Source organism: Prionailurus viverrinus, chromosome F2 (genome assembly GCF_022837055.1).
Source record: "Prionailurus viverrinus isolate Anna chromosome F2, UM_Priviv_1.0, whole genome shotgun sequence".
Lineage (NCBI taxonomy): Eukaryota > Metazoa > Chordata > Mammalia > Carnivora > Felidae > Prionailurus > Prionailurus viverrinus.
Window position 1 is genome coordinate 19,890,953 of NC_062578.1, and position 16,390 is coordinate 19,907,342.

The 16,390-nt window shown below is 42.1% G+C and overlaps 1 protein-coding gene across 5 annotated transcripts in view; it reads left to right on the top strand.

Annotated features, from left to right (window-relative positions):
• The window catches only part of SULF1 (sulfatase 1), a 178,575-nt gene that overhangs the window by 69,230 nt on the left and 92,955 nt on the right, over positions 1 to 16,390 (top strand). The window contains exon 3 of one of the 5 annotated variants that reach the window (XM_047842722.1): positions 13,938 to 13,961. The exons of the other annotated variants lie outside the window; for them this stretch is intronic. The gene's annotated coding sequence lies outside the window, so the exon portion shown is untranslated. The remainder of the gene's footprint in view (positions 1 to 13,937; positions 13,962 to 16,390) is intronic. 5 annotated transcript variants of the gene reach the window in all.

Genomic DNA, 16,390 nt, shown 5'->3' on the forward strand with positions numbered 1-16,390 from the left:
CTGTCAACCCCGATGCAGGGGTTGAACTCACAAACTGTGAGAACATGACTTGAGCTGAAATCAAGAGTCGGACGCTTAACTGACTGAGCCACCCAGGCGCCCCAAAGTGCCAAATTTTTGTAAGACATTTTCATGTTCATCAAGCACGTCACTGATTTTAAATCATGTGATGGTAATTAACCATCTGGAAGACAGGCAGGGCTGTTACATCATAGACATGATGTCAGCTTCGAAATCACAGGATGAGTTAGTGGGAGAGCAGATACTCGGGTTCAGAACTTCTTTCCAAACCCACCTCTCCCTCCTCCTCCAGCATCAGGCCTCATTCTTGAAGGAGCTGTCTCAGCGCCAGGACTGAGGCACAAGCTGGTTCTGTCACGGTGATGGCATTCCCTGATTTTTTTTGCCCAGGTTTCTGTGCCTCGTCCTATGTGCTGCCAACCTCTATTAGGAGTATACGTTCTTTTTTTTTTTTTTTCCAACCGATATATAGCAGACATACAACATTGTATTAGGTGTGGGTGTACAGCATAATAATTTGATATTTATGTGTACTGCATAATGGTCACCACGATAAGTCTAGTGAACTTCTGGCACTACCCGTAGTTACAAATTTCTTCCTTTTTTTCTTGGGATGAGGACTGTCAAATATACAATACAATATTATTAACTAGAGTCACCATACTATACATTAGATCCCCATGAGTTATTTATTCTGTAATTGGAAGTTTGCACCTTTTGACCTTCTTCACCCGTTTCTTCCACCCCTAACACCTCCACCCTGGCAACCACCAATTCGTTATCTGTATCTGTGATTTTATTTGGGGGAGGTGGGGGATGTTTGTTTGTTTTGTTTTCTAGATTCCACATATAAGTGAGTATCTAATGGTATTTGCCTTTCTCTGACTTATTTCACTTAGCATAATGCCCTCAAGGTCTATCCCTGTTGTCTCAAATGGCAGAATTTCATTCTTTTTTGTGGCTGAATAGTATTCCACCCATATATACCCATATTCATTCCATTCCAGTACATATACATCACATTTTTTTTATCCATTCATGCACCATGGGCACTTGGGTTGCGTTCGTGTCTTGACTGTTGTGAATAATGCCGCAATAAACATGGGAGTGCATATGTCTTTTCAATTAGCGTATTCTGGTTTTTTGGATACATATCTAGAAGTGAAGTTGCTGGATCGTATGGCAGTTTTATTTTAAATTTTGGGGGGAACTTCCATACTGTTTTCCATAGTGGCTGCACCAATTTACATTCCCGCCGACAGTACACCGGGGTTCTCTTTTCTCCACATCCTCCCGACACTTGTTATTTCTTGTCTTTTTGATACTAGCAGTTCTTACTCGTGTGAGGTGATATCTCATTGTGGTTTTGACTTGCATTCCCCTGACGGTTAGTGATGCTGAACACCTTTTCCTGTGTCTGTTGACCATCCGTGTGTCTTCTTTAAAATATTTAAAATATTGTCTATTTAGATCCTCTGCCCATTTTTAGATTGAATTATTTGTTCTTTTCCTATTGACTTGTATGAGTTCTTTATATTGTTTGGATATTAACCCCTCATCAGATATATGATTTCCAAACATATTCTCCCATTCGTTAGGTTGCCTACTCATTTTGATGTTGATTTCCATGAGAGTATACATTCTTGCTATAGGATGCCATTCGAGAGCTACATTCTAGGTAGATATTTGTTATGCCTTCTTTCTCTTTTTGCCAGTTAGAACCCACAAATGAAATACCAATGATGAGTTCCTGGGGAAAATATGCTGTCTGTAACTTTCACAGGACCTGTCACATAGGTGATGGCAAGCTCTGTCAGGATCACTCTAACCTAACCCAAATGAATGTTGGACTAAAAAAAAAAAAAAAAAAAAAAAAAATCCATGATTCAATATGAATCTATAACCTAAAAAACTCATACCCTTTCCTATATGGCACAGCTAAAGCATTCCTGGAAAGGAGTATTCAGGAAAAGAGAAGGGAAGAAACAGAAGAGGAGTGTGTGTTTGGGGGCAGAGAGACGGAGAATGCTGGGGCAGGAATGGGGAGGACAGGGCAGGATTTATAGGCAAGAAAAGATGATGTCTCTAGGTCCATGCGTAATACCCCACTGAACTCAATCCAGTGTCGATAGAAGTGGCATCCACATTTTACAGAAATATGCCGGAGGGCACCTCGGTAGGTCAGTCAGTTAAGACTCCAACTCTTGATTTGGGCTCAGGTCATGATCTCATAGTTTGTGGGATTGACCTCTGCATCAGGTTGTGTGCTGACAATGTGGAGCCTGCTTGGGATTTTCCCTTTTTCTCCTCTCTCTGTGCCCCTTCCCTGCTTGAGCTCTCTCTCAAAATAAATAAGTACACATTAAAAATAAATAAATATGCCAGTAAAGCATATTAACTTGAGCTGACTGCCATTCATGAGATGAGAACAGGTCAGGACAACCTGGCATTTCCTCTGAGAAGCACAATGCCAGTTAGGCTTGCCCAGTGTCACCGGGGCTTGGTGTCTTTACTCAGAAAACCTGAGGCGGTGGAACTAAGGAAAACATATTCTCACTCCTCATACCACTTGTTTACCTTAACATGTTATTTGAGGACTCACTTTATAAGGAAGGAGGGAAGGAGACGAGGCTCTAAAAAGAGAATATAGGACATTTTTCAGATGGAAATGAATGAATCAGTGAATGAATAGAAGGAAGAGATAGTAATAAAAAGAAAAGATATGCACTTAACCGTTAACATTTTTTAAGTAAGCATAGCGATCCCTGAACACGTATTTGAAAGCGCAGATGTCTCGGGGCGCCTGGGTGGCTCAGTCGGTTAAGTGGCCGACTTCGGCCCAGGTCATGATCTCGTGGTCCGTGAGTTTGAGCCCCGCGTCGGGCTCTGTGCTGACAGCTCAGAGCCTGGAGCCTGTTTCAGATTCTGTGTCTCCCTCTCTCTGACCCTCCCCCGTTCATGCTTTGTCTCTCTCTGTCTCAAAAATAAATAAATGCTAAAAAAAAAAAAATTTTTTTTTTGAAAGCGCAGATGTCTTGTTTAAGTAGAGTGTCATGGGATCCCAGCGTTCTCAAAGGGAGGAGAATGTATGAAGAGAATCTTTCCTTTTAAATATTTTGGGGGGAGGAGAGCAAGCCACTTGATAAAACACGTGGATACTGCGAGTAGATGTGTGTATATGACTAAATAGTGATGTTTGATTTCAAGAGCAGAGGATACAAGACTTACTTAAAGAAAAAAAAAAAAGAATAGGGATGAAAATGTTTTAAGATCAGACCTGTGGATCCATTGGCGTGCTTGGGTGGCTCAGTCGGTTAAGTGTCCGACTCTTGATCTCAGCTCAGGTCCATGAGTTCAAGCCCTGCACCGGGCTCCGCACAGACAGTGCAGAGCCTGCTTGGGATTCTCTCTCTGTTCCTCTGCCTCTCCCCCACTTGTGTTCCCCACCCCCTTTCAAAATAAATAAATAAACTTTAAAGAAAAAAAAGAATTATGGGGGCGCCTGGGTGGCTTGGTTGGTTAAGTATCTGACTCTCAGTTTAGGCCCAGGTCATGATCTCATGGCTTCATGAGTTCAAGCTCCACTTTGGGCTCTATGCTGGCAGCATGGAGCCTGCTGGGGAGTCTCTGTCTCCCTTTCTCTCTGCCTCTCCCCTGCTCACACTGTCTGTCTCTCTCAAAAATAAATACACTTAAAAAAAAAAGAAGAGAACTATGGATCCTCCAATATGTAGATCACTGGAAACACTCGATTTTTCATTCTTCATTCTCAACACTCTGGATCCAAGCCATTGGTGGGTTGGAGTTGGGGAGGCAGGGAAAGAAGGGTGTGAAGAAGGCGTGTCCTTCCTTAAACATGGGGCTTACTGACTTAGAATGGTGGACACAGCCATTCACTTGAAAGACCAGAGGGTACACAAGTTCCCTTAGTGCCTTCTTCCAGAGAACGGAAGACATGGTGCTTTCTTTCTCTCCCTCTCGAACCTTCTCCAGTGGCAGAACTTTGCCTGGGAGTCAGTGCTTTCAAACCTTGGCAGTTCCACCTACTCTGAAGAATGTTGGAAGGGGTTTCACAAATTTTAGATAGATGGGTGTGGTGAGGCAGAACGCATTTCTTCATAGCACAAACACAGTTTATCATTTGCAAGTCCCTTGAGACAGAATTGACTTCGGTGAAAGTGTTTGTGTAACTAGAAGGAAACCGCCTTAAGTTTTGCGTCAGATGCAAAGCATAGCTCAAACGTGGTCACGACAGAGCATTCGGTGAGACAGCAGGAAGGTACAGGGTGCGGGTTTCCCTCCCCACTTTGAGAGACAGCAGTTTGGGGTGAACCGTTTAGCCACTCTGGTTCTGGCTCCAATTAATTCTTCTTACATGTCAAATCAAACTACTTCTGTTTTTTTTTAATTACTCTAATAAACACCACTATATACAATACATACAAATATAGAAATTAAACGATTGATTTTTTTAAATTTTCTGTTTTCAATATCTTTACATAATGTGTAATGTAAGGCAGATAGCCACATCAATGTAAAAATCCTCATAGCCAGTTTGACTCTCTAGGTCACAACATCCTAAAGGCCACTCTGCAATGGTGACGGGCCACAAAGAGATAATAGGGGTGTCAAGGTATCTACCTCCTCAGCCTCAGGATGGCTGGGAGATCTGGGATCATGAGAGCCCCTCTGAGGAGCCTTGTCTGATGTTCATAATTGTTATTATTATTTTCTTTCTGTGCCATGACGTGAAATAGCTTGGGGAACGTAATCTAGACCAATCGAATTTACCAAATAATTTCTACTTCCTGCCAGCTAAACATAAGTCAATGGAATAAAGTATTTTGGTTTGTGAATTCGTATTTTTTCCTTCTCAACTTTGCTAGTTATCGATGAGAACTTTGGATTAGCCATTATTAATTGCTGTGGAATTTAGGCAGTCTCACTGCCTAAAAGTAGTGTGCCAGATATGTATTCATTTAGTTTACAGAATCCTAATTTGAGGTATAACTGACACATGATCAAGACACCAATGCAAAAAAAAAAAAAATCATTTTTTAAGAAATTCTTTTAAAGCACAGAGACCTTGAGTTTTAAGAGTTTGAATTCTTTAGGAAAGCCTTGCTACTCAAGTAAAGACAGAATTCCTGTTTTCAACTAAAAACAAAAGTCCTATCTGCTGGCATAAGAAGGGAAAAGAGGAAGGTCTGCAGGTGAAGAGAGATAATTAAGTTTTTCTTATAAATGAATAGGACCCAACATTCCTACAGTGGAGTTGGGGTTTTTTTTTGTTTGTTTGGGTTTGTTTTGTAAAGTTTATTTATTTATTTTGAGAGAGAGAGAGAGAGAGAGAGCATGCGCATGCGTCGGGGGAGGAGCGGGGGGGGGGGGGGGGGGGGAGGATCCCAAGCAGGCTCCATATCTTCAGTACAGATGCAGGGCTTGAACCCAAGAACTGTTGAGATCATGACCTGAACCAAAATGATGAAGAGTGGGACGTTCAACCCACTGAGCCACAGGGGCCCCACAGGGGATGGTTTTGTTACCTCTGTATCCAGCATTAAAGTTTTGCACAGTCTGATCCGGAAGTACAGCCTTAATATGCGTCACCAGTGACTCCTTCAGTAAGCGAAGGACAGAGGCTGCATTAAGCCGGACTAGGGGGTCAGCCACCGTGTGTACCTAGCTGCAGAAACAATGCCAGCTCTTTGTACATAAAAATGAAGTTTCTTTAAGGCTTCAATTACATGTGTTTTAGTGTGAATGGAATCGTCAACTGATTATAGAAATCTCCTTTTTAAAATCTACTGTTACCTTCTCAATGGATTCATTTTCAAAATATGTGGCTTATTTCCCTTCAGTCATATGAAAGTATTCACACTGGAAAAAAGAAAGAAAGAAAATAAGACTCAGGTACGGTACTGGTATATTGTCTGTGTAAGTGATTTCAGGCTTTTTTGTTTGTTTTGATTTGTTTTAAGAAGCTAAAGAACTATTCATGCCATAATAAAATCTACTTGGATCCTGGGAAATTATCAAAAAATAGAAGAATCCATTTCTGTTTTTCGTTTTCATAGCTAATAAGAGATTTCTAACATTCTTTAATCGACCCAGAGACCTTACACTGCCTTAAATATTAGTTTGGAGCTTAATGCCTGCTGAGAGAAATTCATGTTCCCACTTGCCCCTATGGATTTCATAGCACTTGCCATAAGTTGTAACTACACATTTGTTTGTGTGGTTCTTCGTGTCTTTAAATCGCTCACTAACCACAGGTTTTGGTGAGGTTTTTTTTCCCTATTTTGAATATGAACCAAATGCGTTTAGTTTGATTTAAAAGGCCGTGTTTTCCTAACATTTCAAACCTAGGATGGTGGTAAAATGATGAAAACAGCAGTGTTAGTTAGATATAGTTGGGAATTTGACTACACGTAGCAGAAATCAAATTAGTGCCTTAGCTACAAGGGTCTTATTCTCTCAAGTAAAAGAAATCCAAAGTCAGGCTGGCAGAGCTGGGACAGGAGTCACTAGGGACCCAGGCTGCTTTTCTCTTTCTGTTCCACCATGGGACATTCCATCAGTGAGAGTATCTCATGGTCCAGGGATGACTGCTGAAGCTCCAGCCATGTTGTATGACAGATGGCCCCTCACACTCTTGTGTGGAACCTCCCAGAAGTCTGACACAACCCTTTCATTATAACTCATTGGAAAAGACTCAGTCATGTGGGCACATAGAGCTGCAAGGGAAGCTGAGTGATGTCACCTGAAGCTGGGCACACTGCCACTCAAATATAATCGGGATCTTGTTACAAATGAAAAAGCTAATGAATGATGAGGTAGACATTGAAAAGTCCTTGCCAGATAAGTTAGGGCTATTTGCATCATTCAGAAATGAAAACGTATTTTTTCCTTTCAACACATGGTAACAGAAATTATATGAGCTCAGAATCTGTCTGGAGGAAAAAAGGTTGTCACCAACAGAGACAAAATAAGGAAAAATTGTACCCTGTCATTGTAAGGAATGCTATTGTGGCCTCTCTCTTCATCCCAGTGGTCAGGCAAAGCAGTGACTTTGGGTGAGGTGAATTTCCAGGAATCACTGTACTACCTACTGCCCTTTCCCCCATGACTCCTACCCAGAAGACAACAGTTTTATAGCCGGTGTCCCCTGAGAAGGTGCTAACTTCTCACCACACAGTCCTTTCTGCTTGGGCCAAGTTTCAGATCACCTACAAATGCATGTTCAGCCGTGTGACCAATCCAGGTCTCCAGTGTGTGTTTATAAAAAGACTATTAAAATGTTAAAAATCAAAATTTGAGATTTTCCTCAAGTTAGCAATCATTAAGATATTCAATCCAAATTATCTTATGGATATATTTTTACCAAAAGTTGTTTTTCCCATATTTTTTAAGCCTAAGATTCTATATGAATACTCTGATCAACCTAAGAGTATTGCTAAAATTTGTAGAAAGCAACATTAACACTTTTACTCACTCGATTCCTACTAGTAGGGACATTATTGCTTCTTTGTATTTTCACCGGTCAGTGGGTTTATGCAGAAAGAATAAGCAAACTGAATACCAACATTCTGTTCGCTTGAGTTGTAGAGAAAAGTAGCAATGAAAAATTTAAAACTCACACAAAGGCGTTTTTCTTTGCCTGTTTGCACATTACCTTAGTCTATTTTTAGCATGTATGTCCACAGATAACCAAGTTGGAGCGTCGTCACAAAATACGAGGGAAATGGAAAAGAACTGATTTACTGGGGGGAAAACCACCGCTTGCAGAAGCAGAGACCTGAGTGTGCAGTGAGTTTTAGCTTCAGCCTAGTGACCCTCCCATGGGGGGTAGCGGTGCATTAGTGAAGGAGTAACGATGCTGGCTCTTCTTTCCTATTGAGTTGTGGCAAAGCGCAAATTTGATCATTTATGACAGTCGTTCCTGAACTGTGATGCATTGTGAACACGGGAGTTATTTTGTTCATGGAAGAACAAATATGTCTTCAAATGGGATTTGAGATGAAAGAAAACACCTGCACGGAGGGACAACTTCATTCACAGTGCAGTTATTACCAGTGTAAGGTCAGGCTTTCAGAAGAGAGCCAAATACCTATTAGCTAAGAAATAGTTGTCCACTGACCAGATTGGTAACATTTGACTTTCACCTATCTTGACTGGCAAATATGGCTCTGGAGGGTTTGTTTTCATCTGAAAAAGATGAACATCAGACTCCACTGTGGTGCTCAAGGTAATATAAGTCCAAAGCAAAGGACGTGCACATTCTAGGGCATCCTCGGGCCTTTCAAAGTGTGCTGTCTGTCTTACCTATAGAAAGAGTGCTGTTGCCTGCACATTCTGGAACTGAATTCTACCTAGCATTGTATGTAACTATCCATTTGAAAGCTGGACTCTTTTCTCATTCATCCATTATTTCCAATAGTGCCTAACCTGAGTGCCTTAGCGGAGGCTCTACAAAAGAATGCTGAATGCAATGTGTATGGCAATTAAAATAAACGGAATCGATCAAGAAATGGCAGATAGTGGTAATGCTTAGTCAACTATGTGGAAAAGCATTCCCGTTAAATATGGAAAGTGGCAAAGCAGCGGTTCTCCTGTGGAACTTTGTCCAAAGCCAGTTCTCCTCTGACTTTATGTATCCAACCCCCTCAACCAGCGAGACACAAGCAAAAGCAAAGAGGAATCTAACAACCGTATGAGGCGCCTACACCCAGATGTTTGTCACACCATCTGTGCACTGAAGCCAACACACTACCCTGGAGAGAGACTCTTGCTTTAAGTGCAGAGCTAACAAGGTCCAACCAGCCATCTCTCTGGTACTTCCCTAGCATATTAGAAGAAAGACAGTGGAGTTCGGAGAGGTAAATACGTTTATAGTACCTGGTGATATTTTCAAAGGAGGTAAAAGCAATACTATGAAAAGCATTCATAAGCAATTCCCAGCAGGATCAGCCCGGTGTCATTTACGCATTGGTCAAACAACTTTCCACATCCTCATATCCCTTGGGGGCAGCCTGAATTGTAGACAAAGGCAATGTCTATGTTAACGATGATGACCCAGAGCCATAAAACGAAGCAAAACAGTGATCTCATTCCCAGTATTCTTTGAAGGCTAGAAAATATGTAATTAATTTTTGGAAGTGTATGTGGTAGGTTAAATCATAATCCCCAATTATTGCCACCCCTCCCCCACCAGAGAAGGGACCAGAGTTCAGTGTTCCTGCCCACTGCATGGGACTTGCAGAGCAGCCCAGGGAGCAGAACGTATCCCCGCCCGCGCTGGGCCCCACCACACGGCTGGCTTTGGCCAAGGGCACGTAAGCAGGTGTGCCGGATGCCAAGTGCAAGCAGATGCTGTGAAAGGCTTTCCACATTTCTACCAGCTTTCCTGCTCCCGGTGTGGGTCATGAGGATGCCGTGTCTCACAGAAGGGCTGCTGCCTCCGCCTGAATCCTAAAAAGAAGACTCAAAGAGCCACCAACCTCTGCAGCCACTATGGAATAACACAGGGAGGAATAACCCCTTTCTGCTATAAGCCACTGAGCTTTGGGAGTTTGTTGGGCAAATACAGTGGTTCCTTTTTGTTTAAGGTTCTGCCTTTAAATAGTTAAAGGAAGGTATTGTGAAAATTCACATACTTGGAGACCCTCCTTCCCCCTACTGTGATAGATAATTGAGGTACTACTATGAACAGTCTCAGTTAAAATTGCACGTGAGGGCAGAAACACGGTCCCAAGCAGCCCCGTGCAAGATATGAACCAGATTGTGCTTCTTCCACCCAGCAAACCAGGAAGCCAAGCCTCGGGGAGGGCCCCCATGGCCTCCTTGGGGCTGGCCCGCTGGGGGTGTGGTATCTCGGTGGGTGGAATTTCCAGGGACTGGTGATATTGAGGATGATGTCACGGGGGTGCGGATTAAGGACAGCTGGCGGCCACCTGCCCTCCTTTTAGAAAATTTCAGGGATTGGGGGTGGATCTCTTGGATCACAGGCACAAAAGCAGAAAGTCAAGTCCAATCTTCTTTCTGTCTCTGGAAAACGAAGCACTCCAGCACCAACTCACAGCCTGAGAATGACCAACTGCGTGACTATGCACAAATTATTTCACCTTCTGCCTCGGCACCAAGGATTAATTAATCATCGCAAGTTGTCTCGCAACTACACAATGCTAAACACAAATAGAGGAGACCCTCGAATCCATGGAGTTGTGACTCGTGGTCTTGAATATTCATGTTGAGCCACGCCAGTCCACTGTCTCACCCAGCAACGACTCTTTGTTTTACTGAGCTCTGAGGGGTCGCCTTCTGTTGGTAAAAGGTGAAAGGGGGCCTGTACGTGGTATGTGGCCACAATACTGATGCCCTGTTTTGTTCCCCTGGCGTAGATACTGTAAAGCACAGTGGCAGGTACCTTGAAACACCAGCAACAACACCTGACACCCATTTTCACCCAAAAAACTTCTCCCTGTTAACTTTGCCAGCTGGAAATTCTCCAGGCGTACGAGATCTTTTAAAGTGAAAAGATACTTCTGAAGAAGATCCAAACACAGAACGGTTAACAAAGATTTTGCTGTGCAACCTTGGATGGATTCCTTAACTACCCTGAATCTCAGTTTCCTCATTAAAAAAAAAAAAAAAAAGAGTGGGAGTTGTACCTACTTCATAGGTATGAGGCGGGATAGAGTGAACTAATGACCATGCAAGTTTTAATATGCTGTAACTGCTCCACAGATGAGTAGTGAAAATGGTTACGTCTCGAGAAAAGGTAAAGTCTGATCCAGAAGCTGGAAATTAACAACACTGGAGACTCAGGAGGGCAAAAGGGAAGAAGCGGTGAAGTCCTTCGGGTAGTTGGAGTGGAGGTGGGGACGGGGGAGGGTGATGGGCAGTGGTATATGAGGAGTGAAGAAGCAGACAGTCCCGGGATGGGTGACAGGGAAAGGAAGAAGGAGAAAAGGCTCCCAGTTCAAGTTGGGCCACTTCCCTGTAGCTCTCAGGCCCCCTGCAGTCCACAGAGTGGGGGAATGGACTCCCTGAAGTCAGACGACTGGAAAACTCAGACTCCAACCTTCATGCCCCTTCTCGGCCAGGACTGCCTAGTCTCCTTCTGAGAAGTGGCTGCTGCAAGAAAGAAGACACACAGAGTAGTTTGGAAGGTTGCTGCCTTGACCTTTGCTCTGTTTTCCCAGTTACTTGTGTCCAGTCTGCTCAGCTCAGTTCTGTCAGGCTTCCTCCCGTTCCCCACTCCCCCACCGTGTGGGAAGAATTCAGCTTGGAGTCCCCAGAGCACCTAATATGCGTTGTGCATCACAAGGGGTTGGTATATGTTTTGGATCATATTGATTAGCCAAGAGTTCATTTTGGCTGCATCTGTGTCTGTCTGCCAGTGTCTCAAAGAAGAGGTGATAGGGGCACCTGGGTGGCTCAGTCGGTTAAGCGTCCGACTTCCGCTCAGGTCATGATCTCACGGTTCGTGAGTTTGAGACCCACATCAGGCTCTCTCTCAGCACAGAGCTCACTACAGATCCTCCGCCTCCCTCTCTCTGTGCCCCTCCCCCACCTCAAAAATAAATAAAAACATAAAAAAAACGAAGAGGTGATAGATGGGGTAAAAGGCCCAGAGTGGGTGATTGGCAGAGACAGCTAGACAGAATTGGACCCCTTGGGGTGGGGGCTGGGCTTCACTAAAATAAAAACAGGTAACTCGCTCTACCTCTTTAGTTGCCAGTAACAACTATGCAAAGATCCCAAATAAAATGTAGTGGTCATAAACCTAGCTTTGTGCGTAACAATGGTTTAATAAATGTAACAAACTTCAACATTGTCCAGGGCCACTGTCAGACTCCAGTAGTTCCCGTATGTCAAGGATTTATGGAACTTCTTCAGACATTGAAGGAGAACATACAGAAAGAGATATCAGAGGGTCATTTGAAAACCGCTTGGCGATTGTTTGCCGAGGGAAGTTTCATGCTCTCCAATGGAAAACTTCCCACTGTCCATGCCTGCTGAATGAGGTCTGAGTGTGTGGACTGTTTGCCTTCTCGGCAACTCTGCAGAAGATGATCTTACACACGAATCCTATCAGCTATGAAATAATTGGCGATGTCAATAGTCACGGCCTGTGAATGCTCAGCGGCCCCAGCCGGTGCCCAACCTGAAGGTCAGCCTTCGTGAAAAGGCTTGAAAGACCTTCCCCAGGCTTGGCTCCGTGTCCCTTGCCTTTTGCTAGTGCTGGTAGGCTGACTGCTCTACCCCTGGACCAGTACTATCAGCATCAGCATCACTGGGAACTTCTTAAAAATGCAATTTCTGAGGCCCCATTCCTGAATTGGAACTCTGGAGTAATTAACGATCCCTCCAGATGATTATGATGAACCCCCACTCTACCTTCTGATTTAAGTACTTGAACTTGGGGCCTTTGTTTCATGGCAGAATAAGTGTTCTTCTCTTGCGTGGCTCTTTTAAACTACCCAGTTATTCTGAAGTTGGGAATCAAACGTGGTAAAGAAGATGTTTCTTAAATTTTTTTTTTTAACGTTTATTTATTTTTGAGACAGAGAGAGACAGAGCATGAATGGGGGAGGGTCAGACAGAGAGGGAGACACAGAATCTGAAACAGGCTCCAGGCTCTGAGCAGTCAGCACAGAGCCCGATTCGGGTCTCGTACTCACATACCGCGAGATCGTGACCTGAGCCGAAGTCGGACACTTAACCAACTGAGCCACCCAGGCGCCCCAAGAAGATGTTTCTTAGAAGGAATGCTTTGTCAAAATCTGGAGAGAAATCAATGACTAAATTGTCAAGGGATGAAAAAAAAAAAACAAAAAACCAGTACTTGGATTGTAACTCTTAGCCTGGATCTTCGTCTTTCTTGTCTGGCTTTATTCTCCAATAAAACTGATTAACAAGTTAATTACGCAAATTTTGGAAGATATCCGAGTCGACTTTAGTCCAAAAACGAAAGTAGTAGTACATAAAGGAAATGTTCCTTAGTGAGTTTGGAAAGCATTGATTAGGAGTCTAGCAGTCAAAATTCCTTTGAGCCAGAAAGGCATTAAATATACACTGGCTTCCTATTTGTACAACTACAGCTTTATAGAATCTCTTGATCCAGTACTTAACCAAGGAATGGCCAAATTCAACAATAACCCCTTCCACTGTTCTCCCATATCTCTCCACCACATAAGTATGTTTTTTAAGAGAAAATGATTCAGGAGTCTGATGGAAACCATCTTCAAAGATTAAAACACTTGTTTAGAGAAGAATATAGAATTATTTTGTGTGGCTCAGTAGACTAGAGAACTATTAAACATTTAGAAGAGAGGAGGGCAGAATTGTTGTTCAACAAAAGGGAGAATTCCTAAGGTTCAATGTTGCCCCAAACAACACAGGTGGACTGGTAAGGTCTGTGATACCTAGATGGGCATGTTTCCATTGATGCTCTAGAGAAGTTTTATTCATTAGTTAAAAGGTAACCAGGTGAACTTTAAGATCCCAATGTCTTAGTCTGTTTGAGCTGCTCTAACAAAAATACCATGCCCTGGGTGATAAATAACAAACATTTATTTCTCACAATTCTGGAAGCTAGAAGTTCAAGATTAGGGTGTGGGAGATTTGGTGTCTGGTGAGAGCCCACATCTTGGCTCACAGATGGTCATCTTCTTGGTGTCCTCACGTGGAAGCGGGTGGGAGAGATATCCGGGGTCCCTTTCATGAGGGTACTAATCCCATTCAAGGGTTCCACCCTCATGACCTAATTACCTCCCAAAGGCCCTACCTCCTAATATCACCACATTACGGGTTAGGATTTTAACATATGAATTTGGGGGGCGGTGGGGGCTACACAAACATTCAGTCCATAACACCTTCAAACTAAGAGATTTCTATGATGTATTTTCCAGGTTTTGTCCAGCACATTAACTCCCGTAAGTACAGTTGCAAATCTTTTTCATATATGATCGGGTACGTGAAGCAGTGTTCCATTGAGGAATAGCACGTTTTCTGTGTGTCAGGGTGTTGCTTTTTGCTAATTTCATAAACCAGTTCATGATCATTTGCATGTTTTCTTTTATGTGCTTTTCAAGGATATAGAGTTGTATGCAGAAGATCCTAAAATGGGACTAGAAACATCAAATCTAATCTTTTATATTTTCATCCACGATTGAAACTAAATACAGAGACCCTTGAACAACACAGGAGTTAGAGGTGCTGACCTCCTGCACAGTCGAAAATCTGAGTATAACTTTTAACTCCCCAGAAGCTTAAGTAATAGCCTATGGTTGACCAAAATTACCGATAATATAAATAGTCAATTAGCACATATGTTTTATGTTATATGTATTATGCACTGTATTCTTACAATACAGTAAGCTAGAGAGAAGAAAATGTTATTGAGAAAATCACAAGAGAAAATACATTCACAGTACTCTACTGTATTTATTTTTTAAAAATCCATGTGTAAGTGGACCCTTGCAGTTTATACCCATATTGTTGAAGAGTCAACTGTACAATTAGAAAATAGATAAAGGATCAGGACAGACAAACAAACAAAATCTCCAGAGACCCTCCATGTCTGGAGGTCTTGGTATAACATAGACAGCCAGACTTATGAAGTAATTGGTTTTTGTTTTTTTAATTTGTTTAAATGCCTTTTTAGTTTATTTTTGAGAGAAAGAGAGAGTGCGAGCAGGGGAGGGGCAGAGAGAGGGGGAGACACGGCATCTGAAGCAGGCTCCAGGCTCTGAGCTGTCAGCACAGAGCCCGACATGGGGCTTGAACCTGTGATCCGTGAGATCATGACTGAGCTGAAGTCAGATGCAAAACTGACTGAGCCACCCAGGCGCCCCTTTGCTCAGTAGTTGTAAGAATCCAGTTCCTCAAATGACAATAGCTTATATTTTTAAGTTGTCAAATGCTGTTCTAGGACACATTTTGATGTACTTTCACCACAGGGAGCCAAAAGAATGATATACTAGAGAGTCACAACTTTATAAAGAATTTTCTAAGTAATCCAAGCTCCTCACTATGTAGAGTTGCAAATATTTGCTGTGCTTTGCTAATTTGTCCACCAGTGAAAACTGTTTTAGTTTCTCCTCCCCTTTGCATGCCAATTTTATATATAAAATATAAACCCCATTCAGATACCAGGGTAGCATTCTTTATTTCTTTTCTTAATTAATAAGTAAACACCGTCTACCTTTGTATGCAGAACGTTTTTAGTCGGCTTACGAATATAATTGAAAATTGCTTTCTTTTTGAAGACTCAGATATTAAAATCAGCCCAACCCTGTTGCATTATATAATCTCTAATATCACATCAGGTTTTAATAAGCCTCTTTTTTGTAGCACACATGTGCTTAAGACTTCATGGAAACCAAATCAGTAGAGAGAAGGGATTACTTTAGATTACTTTGAAATATGCATTGTTTGAAATGGCCTCTGGTGACCAGCTTTCATGAATGGCTGATTTTACTTGTGGGGCACATCATCTGGTTTAATTACATCAGCTCCTTTGTGTGACAAGTGCTGAGAAATGAAGATTTCAAACAAAGTAGAGTAGTTAGAAAATAAATTCTGGAAGTGGAACACCACTGAGTACTTGTGGTCTAGGTGAAATCTAAGGACTTGTCCAACTGTAAACATCTGTTTATAAAGAAACTAACATTTTATTTCTTGTAAAAATAACATAAATTTGCCCCAAACACCCATAGACAGAGATCCTCATCTGAGCCTTTTCAGGAAGATTATTTTACCAATATGACAAATCATAGTTTAAGGTGATAATATGACTCTTAGAATTTTCATTCTATGAATTCTTCCGCTTAAAATGTCATAAAGTTTACTCTTCGTAACAACAGAGTAAAACGTTCCTTTTCATTAACTAAATTTTTTCTCAGCTTCCGTCCAAACAACAAACTAAGACAGAAGTCATATTTTAAGTTTCAAGTTAGTACAGGCCTTTGATGCAGTAGCATCACTGGAATCAGTAAATGTTAGTCAATGTATGGTCTTAAAAATCTCCTACTCTCTCTCTTCACGTGCTAATCAATCCGAAGACATTGATAAGTATCTTCATGTCCAGATAACGATTTGAGGTTTGGTAGATGAAATTGATTGGACAAGAATGCCATCTATCTGATAGATGTCAATGAAAACAGATCACTGACACCTGTCATATACTTTATGCACGCATTATGGCAAAGATTAATGAATTTTCCTGGAGGGGCCTGTCCGTTACTCGATTTGTTCTACTATAATAGTATCTGCCATGATTGCGGGCTTGAATGTCACTTGAAATTTAAGTAGAATTACTCTTTTTACTTCATAAATGCACGGCTGTGTGTGTTAGTTGTTT